At 36.3% G+C, this 23,663-nt stretch overlaps 1 protein-coding gene across 1 annotated transcript in view; it reads right to left on the bottom strand.

Annotated features, from left to right (window-relative positions):
• Positions 1 to 23,663, bottom strand: part of LOC134666737 (teneurin-m) — a 668,228-nt gene that overhangs the window by 600,545 nt on the left and 44,020 nt on the right. The window lies entirely within an intron of this gene.

The raw sequence follows: 23,663 nt of genomic DNA, 5'->3' as shown, positions 1-23,663 counted from the left end.
CCACCGAGAGTTCCGTACTTTTTAGTATTTATTTGTAGTTATAGCGGCAACAGAAATACATCATCTATGAACATTTCAACTATTACGGTTCATGAGATACAGCCTGGTGACAGACAGACGGAGGGACATACTTGGCTTGTATAGCCATAGGCGGAAATGCATTGGCCAACCGCTCTTGACACAGCGTTGCAACAATCATCCGTCAGGGATGCAGCGGCCATTGATGAGTAATGGGGTCCCGTTTCTACCCTTTGGGTACTTACGGAACCCTAAAAGCGCTTTCTCTCAACATAGGTACTGAAATAAGATAATGCAGTACTTTACGTGAGAAAAACCTTCTTTATGATAAATTATAGCGTAATGCCGAGGCTTATTGTAACAAATGATGGAGTGAGAAATTGGGCGTACTTTAAGCAGATGGTGTTTTTTGATGATCTGTGGCCTAAGCTGAAGCAGGCGTGTCTCACACCGCGATTTCATCGCTTTGCTACAGGTAGCTAAAAGTGCATTCGTTCGGCCCCAATTTTGGGGTTTGCCATGAGCCGCGCGTGGCGCTGACGCTACCTAGCGGGCATATCTGTGCTGATCGTAACAGACGCGTTTTGTTAGAGAATGAGTCGTCTGTACTTAGTACTATTATTTATTCTGTGGCTGAAGTGATAACTAACGGCTTAAAGGTAAACTCAGATAACTTTAGTCCACAACTTACAACTATGGATGTATCTAAAACAGGAAAAACATTAGTATATCTAAGCACCAAAATAATTATAAAGAGTACAAAAATCGTTCTCAATATTTAAAAAATAGGCTGTGACAGACGTTCCGGTTCCGTTTTTTTCTTTTGAGGTATGGAACCCTAAAAAAACATACTTACAACCGAATTGATACCCTCTTCCTTTTGAGATTTGGAAGTCGGTTAAAAATAAGATAATCTAGATATCGAACAAGACATACAACCTATGTATTGCCACAAGACGTATCGTCGAACGTTGGCAACATTGTCAGGACCGTGTAAATGTCACCGTAGCCGATATTGTAAGTTTATGCTTCTGTTGCCTTATACTGTACAGTCAGCAACAGAAGTTGCTAAGCGGGCCAAGTGTTCAAAATGATCTTGACAAGACTTTATTGTTAAGAGAATTAGAGCGTGTCAAGGTAATTTTGAGCACCTCTCCCGCTTAGCAATTTCTGCTGCTGACTATACTATGCCCTTTCCACACTGGTAGTTTGATCGGCGGTTCTTTTTTGGCTCCTCTACACGGTGGGCCAACGCCGGCCACTCCAAGGGACGCATTTATATTGCTTTCCATTCTACCGCATGGCTGCGTCCCTCGGAGTGGCCGGCGTTGGCCCATCATGTAGAGGAGCCATTTGACGGTTAACAAGACAAATTAAATATGGCAGTATTCAATGTATTCATTAACAACAAAATACGACATTTAGCACTTTCTATCGTCGGGTGACAAGCAAAAGTCACTAACTAACACCATTGAAATTATTGGACAATAAACCGTGTTACAAGTGTAATAAAGTGCATTTTGTTACTTTAATTTTTTGATAGTACTTAGTGACTTTTGCTTGTCACCCGACGCTATGACACAAAGACGAATGGAAAAAGTTATGTTTAAAATCTTGCCAAGTTGACAAAATTATTACTTAATCTGTAACTTTTTTCTTGATTGTCTGTCCATTCAAAACAATCTTTAAACTTTTTCATAAAAAAATGAACAAGTATATCGATGTAGACATAGAAAATAGTTTAGATGCCTCGAAAAAAAGTATCTTGACAAATCGCTTTGTGTCACTGTCATGCCAGTTAGGGTTGCCAGTTACACTAATTCTCAACATTTTATTGTTTATAGTTTGCAAAGGACTGTCTCATTTCAAACATAGACAGAGATAATCATACTATCTTTGTCTTACATTGGTACTAGCACCCAAAAGAAAAGGATGAGTATAGTTTTATTTGTTCTTATTTACTGAGAAATTGGTTTGACAAACTATACTTTGAAAATCTATTTATATTTTTTTGAAAATTAAACATTAATTAACGACTGCACACTCTCTTCATTGAAAATTAAATTTAAAATCCAGTTAAATTACACAGAGCATGTTTGCCGATATCAATAAAATTAAATCAGGTCGAACGATGTTTATCAAAAATAAAATTAATAGACCTGGTTCAATAATAATAAGGATTAGGTAAGGAGTAGATACGAGTAGGTACGCCTTTTGTATGTAGACTTAAATTTTGGTATTAATCAACAAAATAATTTGTACCTAAGTTTTTTAAAACAAGTTCAAGATTTTGAAATATTAGCTTAGCTATACATGGTCAAGCAAATTTTGTCAGTAGAAAAAGGCGCGAAATTCAAATTTTCTATGAAACGATATCCCTTTGCGCCTACATTTTTCAAATTTGCCGCCTTTTTTTACTGACAAGATCTGCTTAACCAGCTATAAAAATAATGTCAACTAAACCAAGCTGTTTATTATGATTAAAAACATATAATATAATATAATAATATGTTATTGATAAACAACTTAAATTTAATCTACCTGCGACAACCCTACAGTTTATCACGATCCCATGTTTTATTATCGTTTCGATCGACGAGCTTAGGGCGATAATCTTCTTTAAAATTAGTCCCTTCATTGTACAGATTTCACGCCCCGACTGCTTTCAATTACGTGCCAGCCCTGAGGCCAGAGTTTTAAAACCATTGCAACTACTTGACAATTTGCAGTAGACAATATAGCAAGCAAATTTGTAACTTATCGTTATTGATAGAAAGGCGATATTAGTGATTGAATGGATATGCGTGCAAACAATAATGTAAAAAAATGTAAATGATTCTATTTATCTCTCGGGAAAAGGAAAAAATGTTATTTTCATCACACTTGCTCGGAAAAGATGTATTTACACGTAGGGCTTGCGGGCGGGAAATTGAAATTTTCGCCCTAGGGCGGAAAAAATCTTTTCCGAGCAAGTGTGATGAAAAACACTTACTTACACGTAGGGCTTGCGGGCGGGAAATTGAAATTTTCGCCCTAGGGCGGAAAAGTGTTTTATACAGAAGTTTGTTTTTATTCATTCTCCTTTTTTTCCTTACAAGTGTGATGAAAAACATTGTGTGTGCCACGGGCGGTAAAGAAATTCCGAACTCGTGAACATTTTAAGCCCTCGCTTCGCGTCGGGCTTAAAATTGACACTCGTTCGTAATTTCTTATTTCCCGCCCTTAATACACAATGTACTATTGCATGGCAATGAGAGTTTTATGTACAGAGATATACGGCGCGATTCGGGAAATGAATTAGACATTCACTATAGATATGAAATAGTAACGATATGTGACGTTCCACGACAAAAGGCACCTTATGGCCATTGGAGCGGCGTTAATAATAGCGTAAGCACCAACCGCCATAGGGTACCTTTTGCCGTGGAACGTCACATATCGTTACTATTTCATATCTAGTGAATGTCTAATACATTTCCCGAATCGCGCCGATAGACTTTTATTTTAATTTGACGGAATAAAAATATGAAAGTCTTATAAGAAAATGCAAGCTTTCACCAAGGCTATTAATATAGGTTGTACCTAAAGTTTAACCCTTAGTTTATCCAATAACAAAATCAATCACTCCGGTCACGTGTTTCTACATTTTCAGTTAACGTCGTTAGAACGTCGGTCGGTAATTGCCGGCTGCAAAAAGAACATTAAACTGTCGATGTCTTCATGTCATCTAGGAAAAACACCCAAGGAAATCGACATCGGAAGGAGTGCCTGGCGTCCGTTGGCTCGTTGTTGGGTGGACGAGATTTGGAAGATTGCGGGTCACTTCTGGATGAGATTGGCTCAGGAACGGGATAAGTGGCGTACTCGAAGATGCTACTATGCTCAGCAGCAGGAGACATCACTAAATTTCTAAAAGATTGGTTGCCCAGTGATGACCGTTCTAGCGTTGACGCTATCAATATTGAACAAGTTAACACATATCAGTGAATAAATAAGGATCAAAGTCAAATGGCGTTTTAACAGTTTAAATAGTCTTTAAATGACTTCTGTCGAAAGATGGCAATACATTTAGGGCCCGATTCGGATTTTGAAATAGACATCTATGTATTAGATATCTTTTAGACATCACCAAGATACGATAACGATATGTTTACTCGTAAGATCTAACCTGTCAATTTGACATTTGCGCGATTCTGGAGATACTCTTGAACGATTTCCTCAGGATATGACTTAGAGATCCAATTGATATCTAATAGATATCTTACTCTATCTAACGTAAAAGTGACTTTGGTTGCCAGAATTGCGCTGCAAAAGAGAACTAGTTGATATCTAAACTAAAACGTATCTAGAATGGATCTAGTAATTGTCGTCTCTTGTGAATATCTTGAAGTTCGAATACGGCAGTTACACTCTATTCTCTTATCGAAAGATGATAATGGATGTCTGTCTTTAAAATACATTTAATTCATTTAAACTGTGAAGGTCGATTATTTTGGACCACATCTTTACCGAATGAATAGAAATGTAATAAAATCGATATTTTTAACGGGTCACGATGAAGTAAGTATAATAAATAATATAGCTCAAGTCGTAAACCGCACGAATCCGATACCACAGGCTTTTAAGGCCCCGTAGGAAAGTTACTAAAATATAGTCTGCCAAACCCAATTTGTCAGTAAATAGAAACAAAATAACTATACTGTACCTTTTCATTAGGGTGCCAGTACTAGCGTTAGATAAGGGGTCATCCATTAATTACGTCACACGAATTTCTAGGTTTTGACCCCTCCCCCCTCCTTGTCACACTTGGTCACATTTGGCAAACCCCCTCCCCCCTAGTGTGACGTCACATTTTTTCTACGAAATCGCCAAATGGAATTAAGTAAGTACCTAAGTATTATTAAAATATTTTTGACGATATAAATATTAGTAATTTTATAACCCAAAACTGCTTAGGAAAGAAAATTAAACGAATAAGAACGATTATCGTTTTAAAAACTTGTTATTTAAATGTACAGCGAATAAAATAATTTTGAATAAATTCTCGGTTACTGATGAAGTTAAAGTGACGTCACAAAGTTTGTGTCTCCCCCCTCCCCCATGTCATTTTGACATTTTGTTGACCCCCCTCCCTCCCCCTAAACGTGTGATGTAATTAATGGATGACCCCTAAATACAGTATGATTCTATTTGTCTATGTTTGCAAAGAGACAGTCCCTGTCCAAACTATATGACTGTATAACATTTTCGTTAGTCAATGACAATTTGAGAAATGGTTTTGAGGCGACTTTTTACAAGTGTTTACTTAACTTATAATGTTCTTATGTAGATATGTAAGTTGTTTTCAAATTTTACAAACATAGTTTCGCTCACTTGTTTGGTATTAAATTGTAGTTCAAATTGTCCTCCTCAATAAAAAGACCTCATTGACTATAAGGATAAATCTTTCGTTTTAGAAATGCATAAGTAGTCGGAAGTTTTTTATGTAAAAATGTAGGCACATTGTAGCAACATAAATATAGAATTATCTTGTAACAATATTTTTTTAAGTACCTATACGGAACTCTGTAATAAATCCATTTCGTTCTTGACTACAATTCATACACTACTTAGCGTTTCCAGAGCAAATGATTTAGTATAACGATACTAGCTTACTTATACTCGTATTTCATATCAACATGAACCTTATAGGCCCCAAAATAATATAGCTTTATTACCAAGCAGTAAGAATTAGTTTCCTATGGCGAGTTATATGAAACTCACTTGGTCGCCGATAAGAAAAATTCAATAAAATGTTTTACGATTGTTTAATACGCGCTACAAATAGAGTTAACGAATTAGTAAACTTAAAATTGGGGGTTATCGAGTAACGGTCTAAAATTGGTTTTACAATGTTTTAGAATTCGTTATAACACACATAAAAAAATCTAATACACACCTATTAATAAAAAAACCGGACAAGTGCGAGTCGGACTCGCCCACCGAGGGTTCCGTACTTTTTAGTATTTGTTGTTATAGCGGCAACAGAAATACATCATCTCTGAAAATTCCAACTGTCTATCACGGTTCGTGAGATACAGCCTGGTGACTGACGGACAGCGGAGTCTTAGTAATAGGATCCCGTTTTACCCTTTGGGTACCTACGGAACCCTAAAAAGCGGTGAGGGCCGAGTGGATGTAACGTCCGACTTTCAATCCGACGGTCGCGGGGTCAAATCATGACTCGTACCAATCAATGAGGTTTCCGTAACTTTTCGTAACTTATATACGAATTATGTACCCACTTTTCGTAACATACCTATGTAAAAATCGAAAGTTACGAGAGTGAAATTGCTTGACATTTAATCACGAGACAACCTGGAAATATACTTTACAAAATTTTACCTCTGTATAAAAACAACGACGCAAACTCATTTAAAGTAGACGGTGTAAAAAAAAATAACGAAGGCGATAGAACTTTATATTTTTATTAGAAGTTAGCATTTGTCTTCTAAACGAAACCTGTTAATTAATTTTATGTTAAGTATTTCTTTTTTCAACAGAATAGAAGAATATTTTAGGTATTTTGAACTAGAATTTTTTAGATGTAAGTACCTATTAATGAGGGTACAGTTCTTTTATTATTATACTCCTACAAATACGAATAAAAAAAAGGAATAACTTAGTGAAAACTTAGTGAAAACTAAATTAACGTTAAATAACCCTTATCTTATTTAGAACTGGATTGTCTTGAGGAATATTTTATTGTATACCTATATTATATCATAGGCACAACACTTCTTCTTTTTTAAATTGACAATTAATAAAATTATTCCTTTTCATTTTCGTATGCATTCAAAACTCAAAGACCACCGCGATTGGCATTGATAATATTCGTATTAAATTACCTACTCATATTATAATTTCCTTTTTTTACCCATCAACCTACATCCACAAGATTGAATCATGATTCACGAATAATTATATTTTGCGTAGCTTTAGCTTATTCAAAATGGCGGAGCCTGTCACAAAATGGACGCCACTTAGGCCGTTCTGTGCGCCTGCGTGGAACGCATCCGTCTGTCTGTCAGTTTGACTAACGATGAGACGTGACAGTTAGCCGTATTCGTTAATGGATAAACTGAGTCATTAATGAAGAAATAGGTTGTTTTTTTCGATGGATTACACATATTTTCCTTGTATCTTAATTGTTAGTTCATTTATTCGATGTAAAATTAATCCATTATGCTTTAACACTAGGCTAGGTTTAGTCAAATATAATTTATAAGAAACAGTGTTTTTATTATTCTTTTTAGTAATTCATTCTATTTTCATCCTTATAAGAGCCTACCCCCCTCATTTACCCCTCATTTCTTTCACTTTAGGTACCTACAAATAAAATACTGTATACTCAATCAATTACTAAATAATTGTGAATCTTGCAAGTAGGTAATATTTTTTGTTTCGTAACCAGTCTTAACTAAACATTTTTATTCAACCAAATCCGTTAATTTATAAAAAGCGAAAAGACACTTTCGGATAATCTGCGACGCTCAAATTTTATTAATAAAACACCAATTTTAATCAAACTAATTCCCGTTTAGTCCGACGCTACGATCAGCCCGGTTCCCGACCCCTGGCCACCTTATTAACACGATTAAAAACAAAAACTTGCTCACTGATTCCAGGGGTCCAGAACCTTTTAGCTGTGAATATTAAAATACGTACCTATTTTGTAACAGGTGATTATGATTGATTCGCCTGGGGCTCACTTCGCCCGGGATATTAATTAAGGAACTAATGGAGTATAGAGAAAAAAAGATGGTGGTGCAGATAAGCGATGACCTCGGGTAGAGATAGCAGAAGAAAAAAATCTACTACTACGTGTATATCTTTATATGTATGTAGTGAATATTTTGTTGCAACACATGTATTTAAGTTATTCTATATTTATTTTCTCGTCCTAATAATATTTAAGTATATAATAAGTAATAAATAATGATTTTAAATTAAATTGAAGATTTTCTTTAAGATTTCCTTTCCTATTTGGGTATATTCTTTCATATGTTTCCATTTTTTTTTTAATATTGTGCCTGGTTGAATTGTTTTTATATTATAAATGTACCATTAACTACACAGTTAAGAAATGAAATATTCGTTATGGTATTTAAATGTCAAATTTGCAATTTTGTGCTAGATGTTAGCCATTTTTCTTCCGCCATATACTAAGCATGTTAGTAAAATGATCCAATATTTCGCCAACAAACTATAAATACAAAAAAATATCCACTCAACTACACTTTAAATTAATGCTAAAGAAATGTTTGCATAAAAAAAAAACACTTGTGAAAAAAAAAACAGATTTAATTTTTGCCGCCTTTTAGCTTTGCCGACGCTACTTGTTTCATAAGGCCGCGTTCACACCACACGTCGACTTATTAACTGCCCGAGCATCGAACGCAGCGCGTGTGAGAGTCATGTTACCATTCATCAATACACTAAAACAAAAATGGCTTCCCATTTGTTTTGACTTTAAAAATATTAGTTTTGAAATAAACATAATGTTTTACACTGAAAATCATACAAGACGATAAATTACTTGATGATAGAGATGATGTTTAAAATAATCATAGTTATATTTTTTTTTATAAAACATTAGTTCTCTGTTTTTTTTTATGTTCTATGTTATTCGCGATTTACAGAGATAGTTTTTACACTTTTGGTTTTGTTGCCAGTGTCATCATATATAAGTAAGTACTAAATTTAATAGTACCTATGTACCTGCCTACTTATTTTTAAGTTGGACCAAACTTATTTCAATCAAGCGTTTCTAAATGAAATAACCATTTAAACAGCAAATACGCAAAATGGCAATGAAAAAAGGTCATTTCGTATTTTAAAAAAAAACATGAATTATGTAGGTAGGTATATCACACGCTGCATCAGTGTGTGAGCGAGACGGTGCTATGCACGTATTACCAATGTCCCACTCGCCACTGGAGCAATATCAAGACCGCCTCTGGTATTTTATGAGCAGCACCATTTTAAAACACAAATTTACGAGTTTATGAAATCACAAAATAAAATAAACTTTCGCGTTTTATTTATCGCAAATATTGCAGTACCGTGAAATGAAACGCAGCGTAAAATGAACGGGAATGGGACACTATTACTCGTATTAAAAAGGTTATTGCAAATTGATTGGGTTACTTGTATAAAATTGGTTTTTATATTTTACGGTTTTTACGCTGAGTAAGGTTAACTAAATTAAAAATGTATGTCAACCTGCCTCGATAGTTGGACTATCAGGACCATGAGCGTTGGAGGGTCTGCCATCTTGTGGCCTTAATCGGAGAATAAACATGTACATCGCCAAAGCAAGTGCTGCCATCTACCGTTCTCGTACGTTTTCTTGTGCATAGTAGGTGCTGTCATCTTGTGGGCTATATCGGAAGCAGAACTTTACATTTAGAATCAACTACACATTAACCAGGTTGGAATGAAAATAGTACCGACCCTCGAGCATGACCTGCGTTGTCACGCGCGACTTTTTATATTTTTTATGTCAAGTCGCGCTTATAACGTTATAATTGACTACTGAGATGATAATTTTTCGCTGAACGTACATGAGAGTCAGATAATATAATCATATAACTTTCATACAAGCTAATTTATGGAATCTATTTTTTTTTATTTCAATAGTATCAATAAACTTAATATTTCGGAATGTTGAGTTCTTTATAATGCATTTTTTATATCTACTATATCATGATAAATATATAGATGACTCAATTGTGCATGTTGACAAAAAATGCCTATAACATAGTGTAGGTATCTAGGTTGTCCTATTTGCCAGTGACCTAAGGTCCCTCGTAGAATCAAGGTTCATCTAACAGAAACTCGGCTAAGCTGTAGGCTTGTCTTCCACTGACACTGTTTTGCTATCTAATGCTATATATATTAACTATTTATTATTTTATTTTCAATATTTATAAATATTGTCTACAATCAGGAAATTGCAAAAAAAAACCGGGCAACTGCGAGTCGGACTCGCGCACGAAGGGTTCCGTACCACAATACAAAAAAAAAACGAAAAAAAGCAAAAAAAAACGGTCACCCATCCAAGTACTGACCACTCCCGACGTTGCTTAACTTTGGTCAAAAATCACGTTTGTTGTATGGGAGCCCCATTTAAATCTTTATTTTATTCTGTTTTTAGTATTTGTTGTTATAGCGGCAACAGAAATACATAACCTGTGAAAATTTCAACTGTCTAGCTATCACGGTTCGTGAGATACAGCCTGGTGACAGACGGACGGACGGACGGACGGACAGCGAAGTCTTAGTAATAGGGTCCCGTTTTACCCTTTGGGTACGGAACCCTAAAAAGAGAAAATAATAATTATTTAAATGTTTATAATTTATAAATGTAAGGATACCTAGTAAGTACCTAATTATCATATTTAAAGGACTCGCCACTATCACATACTACATACCTACTCATACGTAGGTATATGTACCTAATGTAAAATATATAGGAAATAAATAGAATAGAATATGCAATGTAATTAATTTTTACACACAACACTTTACCTATATGCCAAAAAGGAGCGCTGGTGGCCTAGCGGTATAGTGTGTAGCTTTCAAATAGAGCTCGACGGCTAATTCTATTGTCTATTGTTAAGTAAAACCGCAAATTTAAAAAAAGCGTAGCTCCGTATATCCTCGCTTCCTCCGTGTCCAGGCTCGCCTATAACGTGCAGTAATTTGCGGCACTTTGGTGCATTACCTCCACAATGACTGCAGCGTATTATTGCGCTTGACATGCACTTTACCATGATCAACTGCTGGAAGGGATCAACTGTTGGCTTATGACTTAAATTACGAGTAGGTCACAGATTAAACTGAAATAAATGTCATATACTAAGAAAAAGTGATCAGGGCCTCCAGTGCCCCAGGCTGGAATCGAACCAGCATCCTCCGCTATCGCGGCAGGTGCCTGTCACAGTTTAACCGCCATTTTTTAATTTAATAAAACACTAAGTATGCGTTATTTGTGATTAGGTACTCCTACCCAGCTTTTTATAGGTAGCCACCGCTCCTTAAATAACAGGGGGCTAAGCCAAGAAGCTATGTCTCTATATCACTAATATGGAAGATTGATAGAAAGACAATATCGTTTATCGTTTCGTTTCGTTTTCTGCAAAGGATTGTTGATATTTTGGCTAGGCCCTCTGGGGTCACAGAAAGATGATAATAGTTTATCGACAAACGCCAATCAAAACCAAAAATTTATTAGGGTGACAAAATCCATAGATTTTATCATATTTGTCTATATCACTTTTTGAAGTAAGTAAGCATGATAAAAGAGGGAAGTACATAACTTTATATTTCACGTTTGAAAGTCAAAATTCTTATTTCCAAGTGAAGTTCCAACGTTTTGAATACCTATTTTCGATGCGGATCTCATACTAGTGGGCGCTAACTCCAGTTCTTATGTGGTGTGCACACTGCGTACTGCCGTATTAAATATTGGCATTACAGGCCCATGTAAAATAAATTATATATACTTTAAATTCATAGCAGTAAAACTTCGAAAAATCACGTAGTTATTTTTTAAAGATCTGTAGTTAATAGTCTTAAGGGGCCCACTGATTAACAGTCCGCCGGACGGTATCGGCCTGTCAGTTGTTCGGAACTGTCAAAATTTTGTTCTAACTGATAGGCCGATACCGTCCGGCGGACTGTTAATCAGTAGGCCCTTTTAAAATAATTGATAATGGAATCAACGTGTTACGAAAATTAACAGATGTATTATTTTTAATTATTTTAATAAATTCATTGCGAATAAAAGTTTTATATAAGTAGAGCATACTATTTTTTCGTGAAGTGGGACATAATGGCACATATTTCCGGTGTTTTCGACCTACAGGCGTATCATTATGGATGTCTTTATCAACGCGATAATATTACTGTTACTTTTTAACACCACGTGATAGTAAATGACGGTTACAGTTTTATCACGCTGTCACGTAGACAATAACGATCATATCCGTGCGGCGGCGGTATCATGGTCGCATTTTTATCACTTGTCATGTCATGCGTCATTTTTGCACTTACATACTTGTTGAACGTAATAGGCATGATTACAGATGATATAAAACCTACCATCTTAGTACTGGGCGCTGTAAATAAGCATCAATAAAAAGCAGCTTATTTATAGTTGAGTAAATTGAGTTAATCATTTCTTAAAACGGATTATAGACAGGCGCGGTTTGTCGTGAGCGTTTTTATTAGGTTTTCCAGTTTATAAGAATATCTGTTAGGAAGTGAACAAGCCAGTTTTCATGTTTATTTTTAACTTCAATATCATGTAAGCAAAATTTACAGTTAACTAATATAGAAGTTTAAAAAATTGTTCCAATATTATTTTATCTAAAGTTATAGTTATGGTTTTGCCGTAATCTTCATTTCCTTCTTGACTGCTTTCAAACCTTTTTTGAAAAGGTCACTTCTGTGAACAATACAATAAAAGTAAACGTCATTGGAACATAATTACGAGTATATATTCCATTTTTTCTTTTTTGAGCCTCAAGTTTCCAAAAATATACCGTGTTAGTAATATGCAGAGCAAAAAAAAAAGTTTTCGATTCCCTTAACTTTCCGATATCTATACGGGCAAGGCGCAAACGAATTGATGTATGCCCCTATTACATTGTACACAGATGTAAGAGAAGCTTGCAGTGCACCCCACCCATAATAATGCGCTATCTATCAACGTCGCCCGCGGCGGCGTGCAGGTGTCATATTGACGTATTGAATACCAATACCACCGGCACTCACAATTTACCATCCCGCTTCGGAACGTTCGCGTGACCTTAGCCTACTTATATTATTATAGTTGATAAACTGAGATGACATACGAAAGTCACCAAGGCATTCAGTGGGGCTAAGATAGTCGGTTTTTTATCATCTGTTATGATGCCTGTCACGTTTTAACAAGTGCGAAAGTGACACATGACATGACAAGTGATAAAAAAGCGACCATGATATCGCTGCAGGTGTCATATTGACGTATTGAATACCAATACCACTGGCACTCACAATTTACTACCCCGCTTCTGAACGTTCGCGTGACCTTAGCTTACTTATATTATTATGCTTGATAAACTGAGATGACATACAAAAGTCACCAGTAGGTACGTACGAGATGACATATAGGCATTCAGTGGGGCTAAGATCGTCGGTTTTATATCATCTGTCGTGATGCCTGTCACGTTCTAACAAGTATATATGTAAGTGCGAAAGTGATGCATGACATGACAAGTGATAAAAATGCGACCATGATACCGCTGCTGGGCTGGTTAAAGCGCCACTAGCACCATCTCACTAACCCGGGGTTAACCGGTTAAGCACGGAGTTACCATGGTTACCAGTACAATTTGACACTGGGTTAACGGTTTAGCCGCTTACTCCGAGTTAGTGGGATGGTGCAAGTGGGCCTTAGTGATATAAAATATAACTTTTAATTATTACGCGACTTTTAATTTTGTTCTATTTCATTTAAGCGCTTATAATCCTTGGGTAAAGTGGTTATATGGTAATTATTGTAGCGACCGCAGCGGCCGCAAACCGTATTATTTATGCTTTCAGTGCCTAACCCTTTATTTAATACGACCTGGGAATTTTATTTGGTTATTCGGCTCGATTCTGAAAATGTATTAGATCTCTACTAGACCTCAGCAAGTTACGATATGGATAATTTAAAGATATTTGTAAGATAGATATGTCAAATTTGACGTTTCCGCGATTCTGGAGGTCCTCTTGAACGATTTCGACAAGTTATGACTTAGATATCTAGTCGATATCTAATGTAAATCTAGTTGATCTCTATATCGTTTCTAGATCTTGTGATTATCTCGTTTCCCGAATACGCGTGATTGTCATTTACAAGTAGCGATAAAAAAAAAATTATGAATTTTAGACGCAATTTAGCAGGCCAAGGCCAATGCATGCTTTTCGACAACTCGCAGTGAGTGGTTATCGGAGGTGGATTCCAATTAACAATTTGATAATTATGGTTTTGATAAGACCTTGACTATCGTATCTTGGTTATTGGCGCGCATCTCACGTACGAATTTACTTCATTTCGCATTCGCCAATCAGCGTCATTTATCTTCAAGGTCGTATGAAAATGGGATCCAAGCCGTATCAACTTGTTAAGTCTGAATTCCGATTCAGAGTTAACAATTTGATACGGATTTCAGAACGGTGGGATAAAAACTATTCTTATGCGCTGTTTAGTCTTACCAATTTGTACTAGTTTACAATTAAAATTATTGCTCTTTACAAAAAAATATCAAAAAAAGTTTTCACTTTTCACACCTTTTTATATCGATTTACTTTCAAAAAATATACGCCGGCTAAATTTCCAATGCGCCAGTATTTTTTGCTAAGCCTAACACTTTCACAGCGCCCGAAGCAATTAACCGGTCTTTCAAAATTCGAATCCTGTAAATAGAGTCTGGCTAGCCAAAAATTGTTGACAGATATTTCGTTGTTGTATCACCAATTGTCTATGATTCAAAAAAAAGCTAAAAGTCAGTTGTCAATTGATGTCATTCATTCAAATTGTTTGCGGTTTATAGGGGGTTTATTTTAAATAAAATTAATAATTTCTATACTGAGTGTGGTTCGGCAACTATTATTTAAGCTCGTAAATAATTACGACAGTCTGCGAAGTCGACGTGTAGCGTTGTATAACGAAAAACTGCAATGTTTACAACTCCTAACCAAACGTAAACAAATTTGGAGGTTGGTGCTCTATAAATATTTTGATACTTTAAGTACTAGTTCTAACATTTGCCTATTACTTTGATTAAGTAAGTGAATTTATTAATGCCTGAATCTCATAAATAGGACAAGTGTATAAAGAAACGGATAAACTAAAAGTTCTGAAAAATATCTATAAAATCTTAATATTTGAACGTAAACATATGTGTTTGTCGTTGACTGTACTTTAAATTGTGGTAGAAATTATGTGAGCTGACTTTGAGTGCACGTAAACGTTTATTTAACTTATTTCCTTAGGTACCTTACTTGAGCACATAATATCAAAAATATTGTCTAGTATCAAAACTATAATTCCTACTACACAAAGTGTGACCAGTCCAACATTTTTTGAATTTCCCGCCAAATCTTTAGGTAAAATTTCAGTAGCCAGACTCTAAAACCCAATATACCTATGCAAATACACAATAACCGGTAAACGTTTAAACCGACCACTCGTCAATTTGCCGCCCATACATAAATGCATGAGGCGCGAGCATACAATGTAGGTAGCCCCATTTTACACCAGCGTGTAGAGAGGATTGTGTGGCTTAAAAATGAATAAATGGAAATATACCTTGTTTTTCAATACCCAGTTAACACACTCCGATGTGGGAGCGAGACAGGCATATTATTATAATATAAGTTGGTAACAGTGCGTAAGGTGCTTAATAGCAAGAAAAAAAAAACAGCATGGAACTACGCAAAGTTCTCAACTGCATAGTCGTGCCTCCGAATGACTCTGTACGTCGCAACTCACCGCTGTGCGTCAGAACTCACCGCTATGCGCCGCAACGCACCGCTGTGCGTCAGAACTCACCGCTATGCGCCACAACGCACCGCTGTGCGTCGCAACTCACCACTGTGCGACATACATATGATCATTTGATCAACTCTTTAACGGGCTCCTGCGCGCGAATTCACGAGTATTTTTATGGATATAATATCCAGGTGTCTCTCTTATCGTGCATCCTACAACGTGCGTAGATGGCGAATGAAAATAGATTCTATTGATATTAATGATTTATGATTAAGATCCTATTGATACAATTGTTTATTAGCAAGTGTAATTGGTATACTGTAACCGTACCATCGGCTGAGTCCATTATCAAATCAGCTCGACGGTACCAAATTATTGATTTTTCTAGAGTTGTAGTGATGTCTGTAGGTACATTAAAGTTTCCCATCACTTCTTACTACTAGAAATTGGTTAAAATCAACTTGCGCGATTTCATTTCATTGTAAGTTTAATTACATTCAAGTGCGTTAGACGTGTTATTTATAATTTAGCATCATTCTGTGCTGTTGTCTTGAATAGCTAACGCTAGCACCAGCAAGCCTACAGAAGTGGCCACTACTAGGTGAAGAAATGCACTGAAACGCATGGAAGTGGCTGCACGCAAGCAGAGCACGCGAGCTACGTGCCGCTTGCCTACGACGAATCGTTGTAATAAAATTTAATAAATAAAAGGTTATTATTTAAAGCAATGGTCTACTGGCACGGGAGGCCACTAGCTTTGTGGAAATGAATCGTTTGTACTGATGTGCGTGTTGCGTGTGTACGAAATATCAATACGAAGAAGATGAAAGAATACCTCACGAGAAAGCCGATCTGTGCGGATATGATGGTCGTTCTTGTCTACGTGACAGCGTGATAAAACGGTGTCCGTCACTTTCTATCCCATGGTGTTAAAAAGTGGTAGTTTTATTATCACGTGGATAAAGCTATCCATAATACGCCGGCTGATAGTTAATATGGGTGTACTCTTATTTCACCGCCAAATTTTTTGCAGAATTTTATTATGCAGAAAATTTGTCATAGAATAATCGAGTCGCATATTTTTGTAACAATTAATTCTGTTTCTTCGATTATTCATTTCAAAGAAACATATTTTGTAACTTGATTGAAATTCAGAATATTTATTCAAATATTTTTTAATAAAATAATAGACTGACTGTAGAATATTATTATCATTGAATATTATTTGTGCGACACTGCAGTTCACAGAATATTAATTTCAACAATTATTATTTTACTAAATTACCTTTCACATCACTCGTAGTATTCATTGATATTGCTAAAAAAGGAGTTTAGGTTACTTTACAGCTGAAACCTCTAAGAAAGCGAACCCTTGCTGGAAAAGTGGGTTAGGTTAGGTTAGAACTGCGACCCCCAAGTAAACCAACTGTTGCCGGAAAAGTGGGTTAGGTTAGAACTGCGACCCCCAAAAAAAACGATATTTTTCCATATCATTCAAGAAAACGTAAGAATGGAAGCAAGTAACAAGTAAACTTGAATATTCACCCGGTAGATTTTTATTACATGTAGCACCTTAAAATTTCTTTCGATCGTTTCAAACAGAGTGAGCTTGTTTTTTTTATACTAGTGACCCGCCCCGGCTTCGCATAGGTTGACATATTAAACTCTCTATTATTATGAATCAATTAATTAATAGGTGAAAACCGCATAAAAAAGCGTTCAGTAGTTTTTGAGTTTATCGCGAACAAACACACAAACAGACAGACGCGGCAGGGGGCTTTGTTTTATAAGGTGTAGTGAAGAATTCGTCGCTGCGAGCCAGTCCCTGCCGCCGCCAGACGTAAGTAATGAAAGCTCGGCACATATTTTCCATGCAATTATAACCGGCGCGCGCACCTTCAAAATTCTGTTACGTAACTTTGCTTTACTTGAAGGACACATTCTAATGTTGACTGCAGCTGCCTTACTGTTGTGACATTACTGCTGCGTCGTGAACTTGTTCCAAAAGAACTGCGTTTAATTTTCCGTTACTAAAATACCATATATTTTAGAGTAGCTAGATCAGTGCCCCAAACGCGTTAGTTCCGCGTAGCATTATTCCCGATCGCATTTTTCGCCACTCGCGTTAGTTCCGGGTAGCATTATTCCCGGTCGCATTTTCCCCACTTTTCATGGACGTCACACTAAATTAATAGGTTAGGTAGGTTAGGTTCGTTAGGTAGCTTCAGATGCCCGAAGGGCAAACCGCCCAGAAATAGGAGCCTCGCGAAGCTGGGCTCCGTCTAGCTATGTTGTGAACTAACGCTGCGCGGAACGCGGAACTAACGCTAGTGGGGAAAAATGCGACCGGGAATAATGCTACCCCGAACTAACGCGAGTGGGGGAAAATGCGATCGGGAATAATGCTACGTGGAACTAACGCGTTTGGGGCACTGATCTAGCTACTCTGTTTTTATAACTCAGAGTAAGATTTTTAGAACATACGGTGAAATTGCGCTTATATTGTACATACAGAATATGATTTAAACTTTCACGATTATTAAACATTATCAAACTGCACAACGGGACTTAATCGCGTATTTAAGTTTTAAGATTTACCTCCGACGTTTCGAGGACGGCGTTGTCCCCGTGGTCTCGGAGAAGACTGGCTCAAGTTGACATCAACATCTTCTAGCCGCGCGAGTTTTTCGAACTACCCGCACTTGGTCTTGTTTATCAGTTTGAACGTTTTGCGCACTAGGGATGTCACTCTGTCGACACACAACACTAACGATATTCGATTTATCGAATAAAGAAAAAAGAAAAAGTTAAATTTAAAAAAGTTAAAGTTAAAGTTAAGTTCGCAGAAAGAGTTAAGCAACATATCGCAGCTGTCAAAAATCGTCAGGTCAACAAGTCTGCGGTGGCTGAGCATTTGCTGGAGTCAGGACCAAACCACTGGATTGAGCTGCATAACCCTAAAATCCTCTCCACGGATCGCCATTTCTACAGTAGAAAAGTGCGGGAAGCCATTGAAATCAAAAAACATTGCAATTTTAATCGGGACGAGGGTTTTAAGATCTCATCCACATGGAATCCAGTCATTAGTAAATGTAAGCGGAAACGAATATCGACAGTCGATAAATCGAATATCGTTAGTGTTGTGTGTCGACAGAGTGACATCCCTAGTGCGCAAAACGTTCAAACTGATAAACAAGACCAAGTGCGGGTAGTTCGAAAAACTCGCGCGGCTAGAAGATGTTGATGTCAACTTGAGCCAGTCTTCTCCGAGACCACGGGGACAACGCCGTCCTCGAAACGTCGGAGGTAAATCTTAAAACTTAAATACGCGATTAAGTCCCGTTGTGCAGTTTGATAATACAGAATATGGACCTCTATCTCTCTTCTTGCCTCGTTATCCCGGCCTTTGCCAGGGTCCGCTTTCCTACTTGCCCTTCTCCGCTTTGCGCGATCCTGGGCTAGGTATATATCCATCAAAATTTGTCGAAAGCTGACAATAAAAACTTGGCCTATGTGACAATCATTTTGCTACAAAGATGATGAAAGAAATGAAAACAAAGAGGGCTAATTTAAACAACTTCATTAGGTACTCTTCATACTCATACTCCATAGGTATACGCTTAAATAGTTAGTGATGTGAACGGGCACATTGAATCGATTATTCGAATGAGCTGTCCATCGGATTGTACGATCTACGTGCTGTCTCATTTGAAACATATTATTATGCTGCAGAGTGAATGAATAAATGAGTAAAAAAGGAATATTAGGATCAATAATTGAGCATTCCTCAAAAAGTTGGTACATTTCGATCATCTCTTAGATTTTTATAAAAATTGGTATGCTGGTAAAGTTTATGAAGCTGAACAATTTCCACCATATATTTCACAAAATGTCCCAGAAAGTTACTATGAAACATTCCTGTTTTGTTACTAAATTTCCTTACACATTTGGTAACAAAAAAGGAATGAAAGAGGTGATCGAAATGTAGAAACTTTTTGAGAAATGCTGAATTATGTAATTGCATCGTTGTCGCGTATGGACCTACAGATAATTGGACTCGTTAGAAATTATTGTAGGAAGTTTATTTCCGTTTTGTATTTGCAAATTGTATTACATTATTTTAAAATTATAGATGTCACTTATCTAACAATCAAGTTATAATTATATTTAACTATTTGGTGGGGGAGCGAAACCAAATGTTGCTATGCAAGTACGTAAGCGTATTTTTTTAAGTATTAATATTTATCATTTTGTAAGAATCGATATTAATAACGCTACGACTATTTTTATCGACTAAAAATTCAAGTGAATGCAACCGTTGATTTCTAAACAGATTGTGTTAAGAACTTTGAAATTACCAATAAATACCTATTCAAAATTTTACATTTAGTATTTCTGTCATATTTTCGACATTTCAGTTTTCTACAATTACGTTTCATATGTGTAAAATTACCATAGGAGTTTTACTTTTATATCGCCATACGACACCAGATTAAACGAGCCAACACATAAAGATACTTATCACATCATAAAACACGAGTAACCACATTTTAAAACCCTATCAAAATTATCTGAAGCATTCATAAAAATAAAACAAAAGCGCCGCCTCAATTACAACTAACAATTAAACTCCAATTTGTTATCAGATACTTTAAACGGTAACCTAAGACATAGACATAATTATAAAAGGCAAAGTTATGTATATTAGAAACAGTATCTCTGGAACGGTTTGAGATCCCATTAGGATAATGCCGCAGTTGACTAATGGCCGCGCGTTCTTTCATTCGCTGGCGCCATTCACTCATTCGTACCATTCACTCGTTTCGTTCGTTGTTTAGCACTATGTGGACTGAGTCGAAGCGGTTGAAGTATGAAAGTGGGACACGTAATTTATTTTTAAAATAATGTATTTTAAAGATGTTTACATCGAGCGAACTTATATAGGTAGCCGTTTAAACAAGTTTGTCGGTAGAAAAAGGCGCGAGATTCAAATTTTATAAGGAAATATTACCCTTTTCGCCTCTTTGTCGCTCTTTTCTACTGACGAAAGTGGCTTGACAGACTTTAGTTATTGTATAAATCTTAAGCACCCAAACAACGCCAGTTCGGAATTTAAAAAAAAATCCTTTTCATTTGAACCTGGTGCGTAAAATAACTTAAATATATTAATTCAATATTTTAAAACCATAGCCGTTCCATTAAAAGCTAAACTTAGCCAGTAAACTGTTCACATGACTGCATCAATTATTTATATCTTCAAAAAAACGAAATTATTATGTACAGTCAGCCAAGAAAGTGAAATATGGGTGCACAAATCATCTCAAAAATATGTCCCATAGCTCTGTCAGCGAATTGAGAACTATGGGATATATTTTTCAATAAGCTGGCTATACCCATATTTTTACAGTTGACTGTACATCACAGTCTTTACTTAAATGGAGCTTAGTTCTATGTACGGCGAAAATTTGAAAAGCCACTCGCTATACTGAATCGGTATGCTGCTGGGGCTGCCTTCAAATTTAGAATTTGCCTGAACGTTGAAATATGGCAGAGACCGTTACAACGTAGCTTAAGCGAAAATCAACTCTAGCATTTACAGATTAGAGTTCAAAGTTAAATAGACTTTTTGCTAATGTATCGCTGGCCCGTACGAGTTTTCTTTTCTTTTTAACGGCCTTTGAATTGTGCTTTAGCACTCCCCTGGCCTCTAAGCTAATATTTAAAGTACTATTTTTTATTACATTTGGATGCATTTTTTAAACTTGTTATGTAAAATCTGCATGCTGCATGTTTGCCTGTATCTTGTTTGTGACGTAACACATACTCGTAGAAGTACTCGTAGAAGATAATAATCTATACTTAAAGTTTATTCGATCAAAAGAGTGCAAATTAATTAAGATGGTATTTTCCATGTGCATGTGTGCAGTCAGATCAGGGGTTGTGCGCAAATAACGCGAGGTGTTTTCGGCTACTTTTTGACCCCCCCCCCCCCCCCCCCCTTGGTGATATTTATATTTGGTTAGGTTTTTGGCTACCCCCCAGCCCCCCCAACCCCTCACACAACCTCACACTTGTATTTTATCGAAATTTTAGTTATAGGTAGTATTGTATATAGAAAATCTTGTTTATTTTTCTATTTTCGTTAAATAAAATCGCTATTTTGAAGTGCAAAGTGAAGATTTATGTTTAACGAAACCGAGAAAAAGTATCTACTCATATAGGTATGGTATGTTTTTTTTCTTAGTTTCGTTCACTGGTTCACTGTAGAAAAATACTCGTGAGGTTTCCTTATGTGACTTATCGTGATTTTTTCGTAACCCTCTCCCCCTATCGAACCTCGCGTGATTTGTGTACAAGCCTTCAATAGTTGTGCCGTTCTCGAGAACGTTCTCCTTTTTGTATGGGGAATGTTCTCGTGCGAGAACTTTGTGTGCCAAATTACGAAATGATGTGTCACATTTTACGAAAATATAATTTGATTTGAACCTTAAATCAGAACTCTAAGGTTGAAATTCTATTGACACGTATGTAGTCGATAAATCGTACTATGCCTGATAATCGTAAATGCTTAAAATAAAACCTAAAGATCGAATACGGTTTAAAAAATAAATTTCACTTACCTTATTCTTCACCCATAAAAAAAAGAGTAGGTACCTGTAATAAAACAAAGTCTTTATTAAGATAAAACTTGGAAAACAAGCACTTGAGCGCAAAGTTTGCGATAGTAATCATCTAATGACTGTAAAGTTATAAAAAGTGGGAAAAGTTGGGACAAACTTAAATCTAATTTATTAGTGATCGGATTTGGACATCAGATTGGATGACTTTAGGTTTGTAGTTTTATGATAACTTTGGAAATAAATCAAATTATAGTATAATTTTCATTTGTGTTTTTTTGAAGTGAAAACTTCTTTAGCGGCGCTGAGCACTTTTTGAGGTGAGGAAAAAATTATAAACTCGATACAGCGTAACGCGTAACGCATAACGCATAACGCGTAACGCGTAACGTAACGCTGACGTCATGCGTCACGGACAATGTTATTCACCAAAGAACTTTAGTCATAACGTATCATAATGAGGTCAATTATTTAAAACTGGACTTTTATATTAAGCAATAAAGCTAAATATTCTAATCTTGTACGGGCTGAAATACGAGAATCTCACAGTTACATTCTATATAACTTTATATCACTCAAATATAACTCTTTAAAGCTACATCTTGATGAAATCGCTAATAAAAGTGAACTCTAGTACTGGTGAATTAAACTCAAAATATCATGACCAAATATATTTAGATGCGAGGTCTGCAAGGTAACTTTACAATTTCTATTCGAATTTTAAACAATTAACGCTACAAATTTAAGCTCACTGGCCAGCAATTTCGGAACTAACGTTTTTCAATAGAAAGGAGGATGGGTCAATTATACATAGTGCTGCAGACATTTTGGACTAGTCATTGAGTTTTCACTTCTTTCTGCACTCCCGGAGTGCAAACCGTTGTTTTTTTTTAAAGTAGGCACTCCGCTGTAGGTATAAAAACCGGGCAAGTGCGAGTCGGACTCGCGCACGAAGGGTTCCGTACCATAAAGCAAAAAAAAAACGGAAAAAAATGCAAAAAGAAAACGGTCACCCATCCAAGTACTGACCACGCCCGACGTTGCTTAACTTTGGTCAAAAATCACGTTTGCTGTAAGGGAGCCCCACTTAAATCTTTATTTTATTCTGTTTTTAGTATTTGTTGTTATAGCGGCAACAGAATCACGTCTATCACGGTTCGTGAGATACAACCTGGTGACAGACGGACGGACGGACGGACGGACGGACGGACGGACGGACAGCGAAGTCTTAGTAATAGGGTCCCGTTTTACCCTTTGGGTACGGAACCCTAAAAATTACAAACAAACTGAAAAATAATGTCATAAAGTTACTAAAACGTGACGAACAGCCTGATTCGAAAATTAAGATACGTAAAAAGAGGTATCTTAAAGTTCGAATCAGGCCGGAAGTCTTTACCCGCGATAGCTAAAGAGGCCGGTCGCATTGTTACTTTTTCTTTAGTACTTAATATGACATATTC

This window comes from Cydia fagiglandana, chromosome 8 (assembly GCF_963556715.1).
Source record: "Cydia fagiglandana chromosome 8, ilCydFagi1.1, whole genome shotgun sequence".
Classification (NCBI taxonomy): Eukaryota; Metazoa; Arthropoda; class Insecta; order Lepidoptera; family Tortricidae; genus Cydia; species Cydia fagiglandana.
The sequence above is the reverse complement of the archived record's forward strand: the minus strand, read 5'-3'. Positions and strand labels throughout refer to the sequence as shown.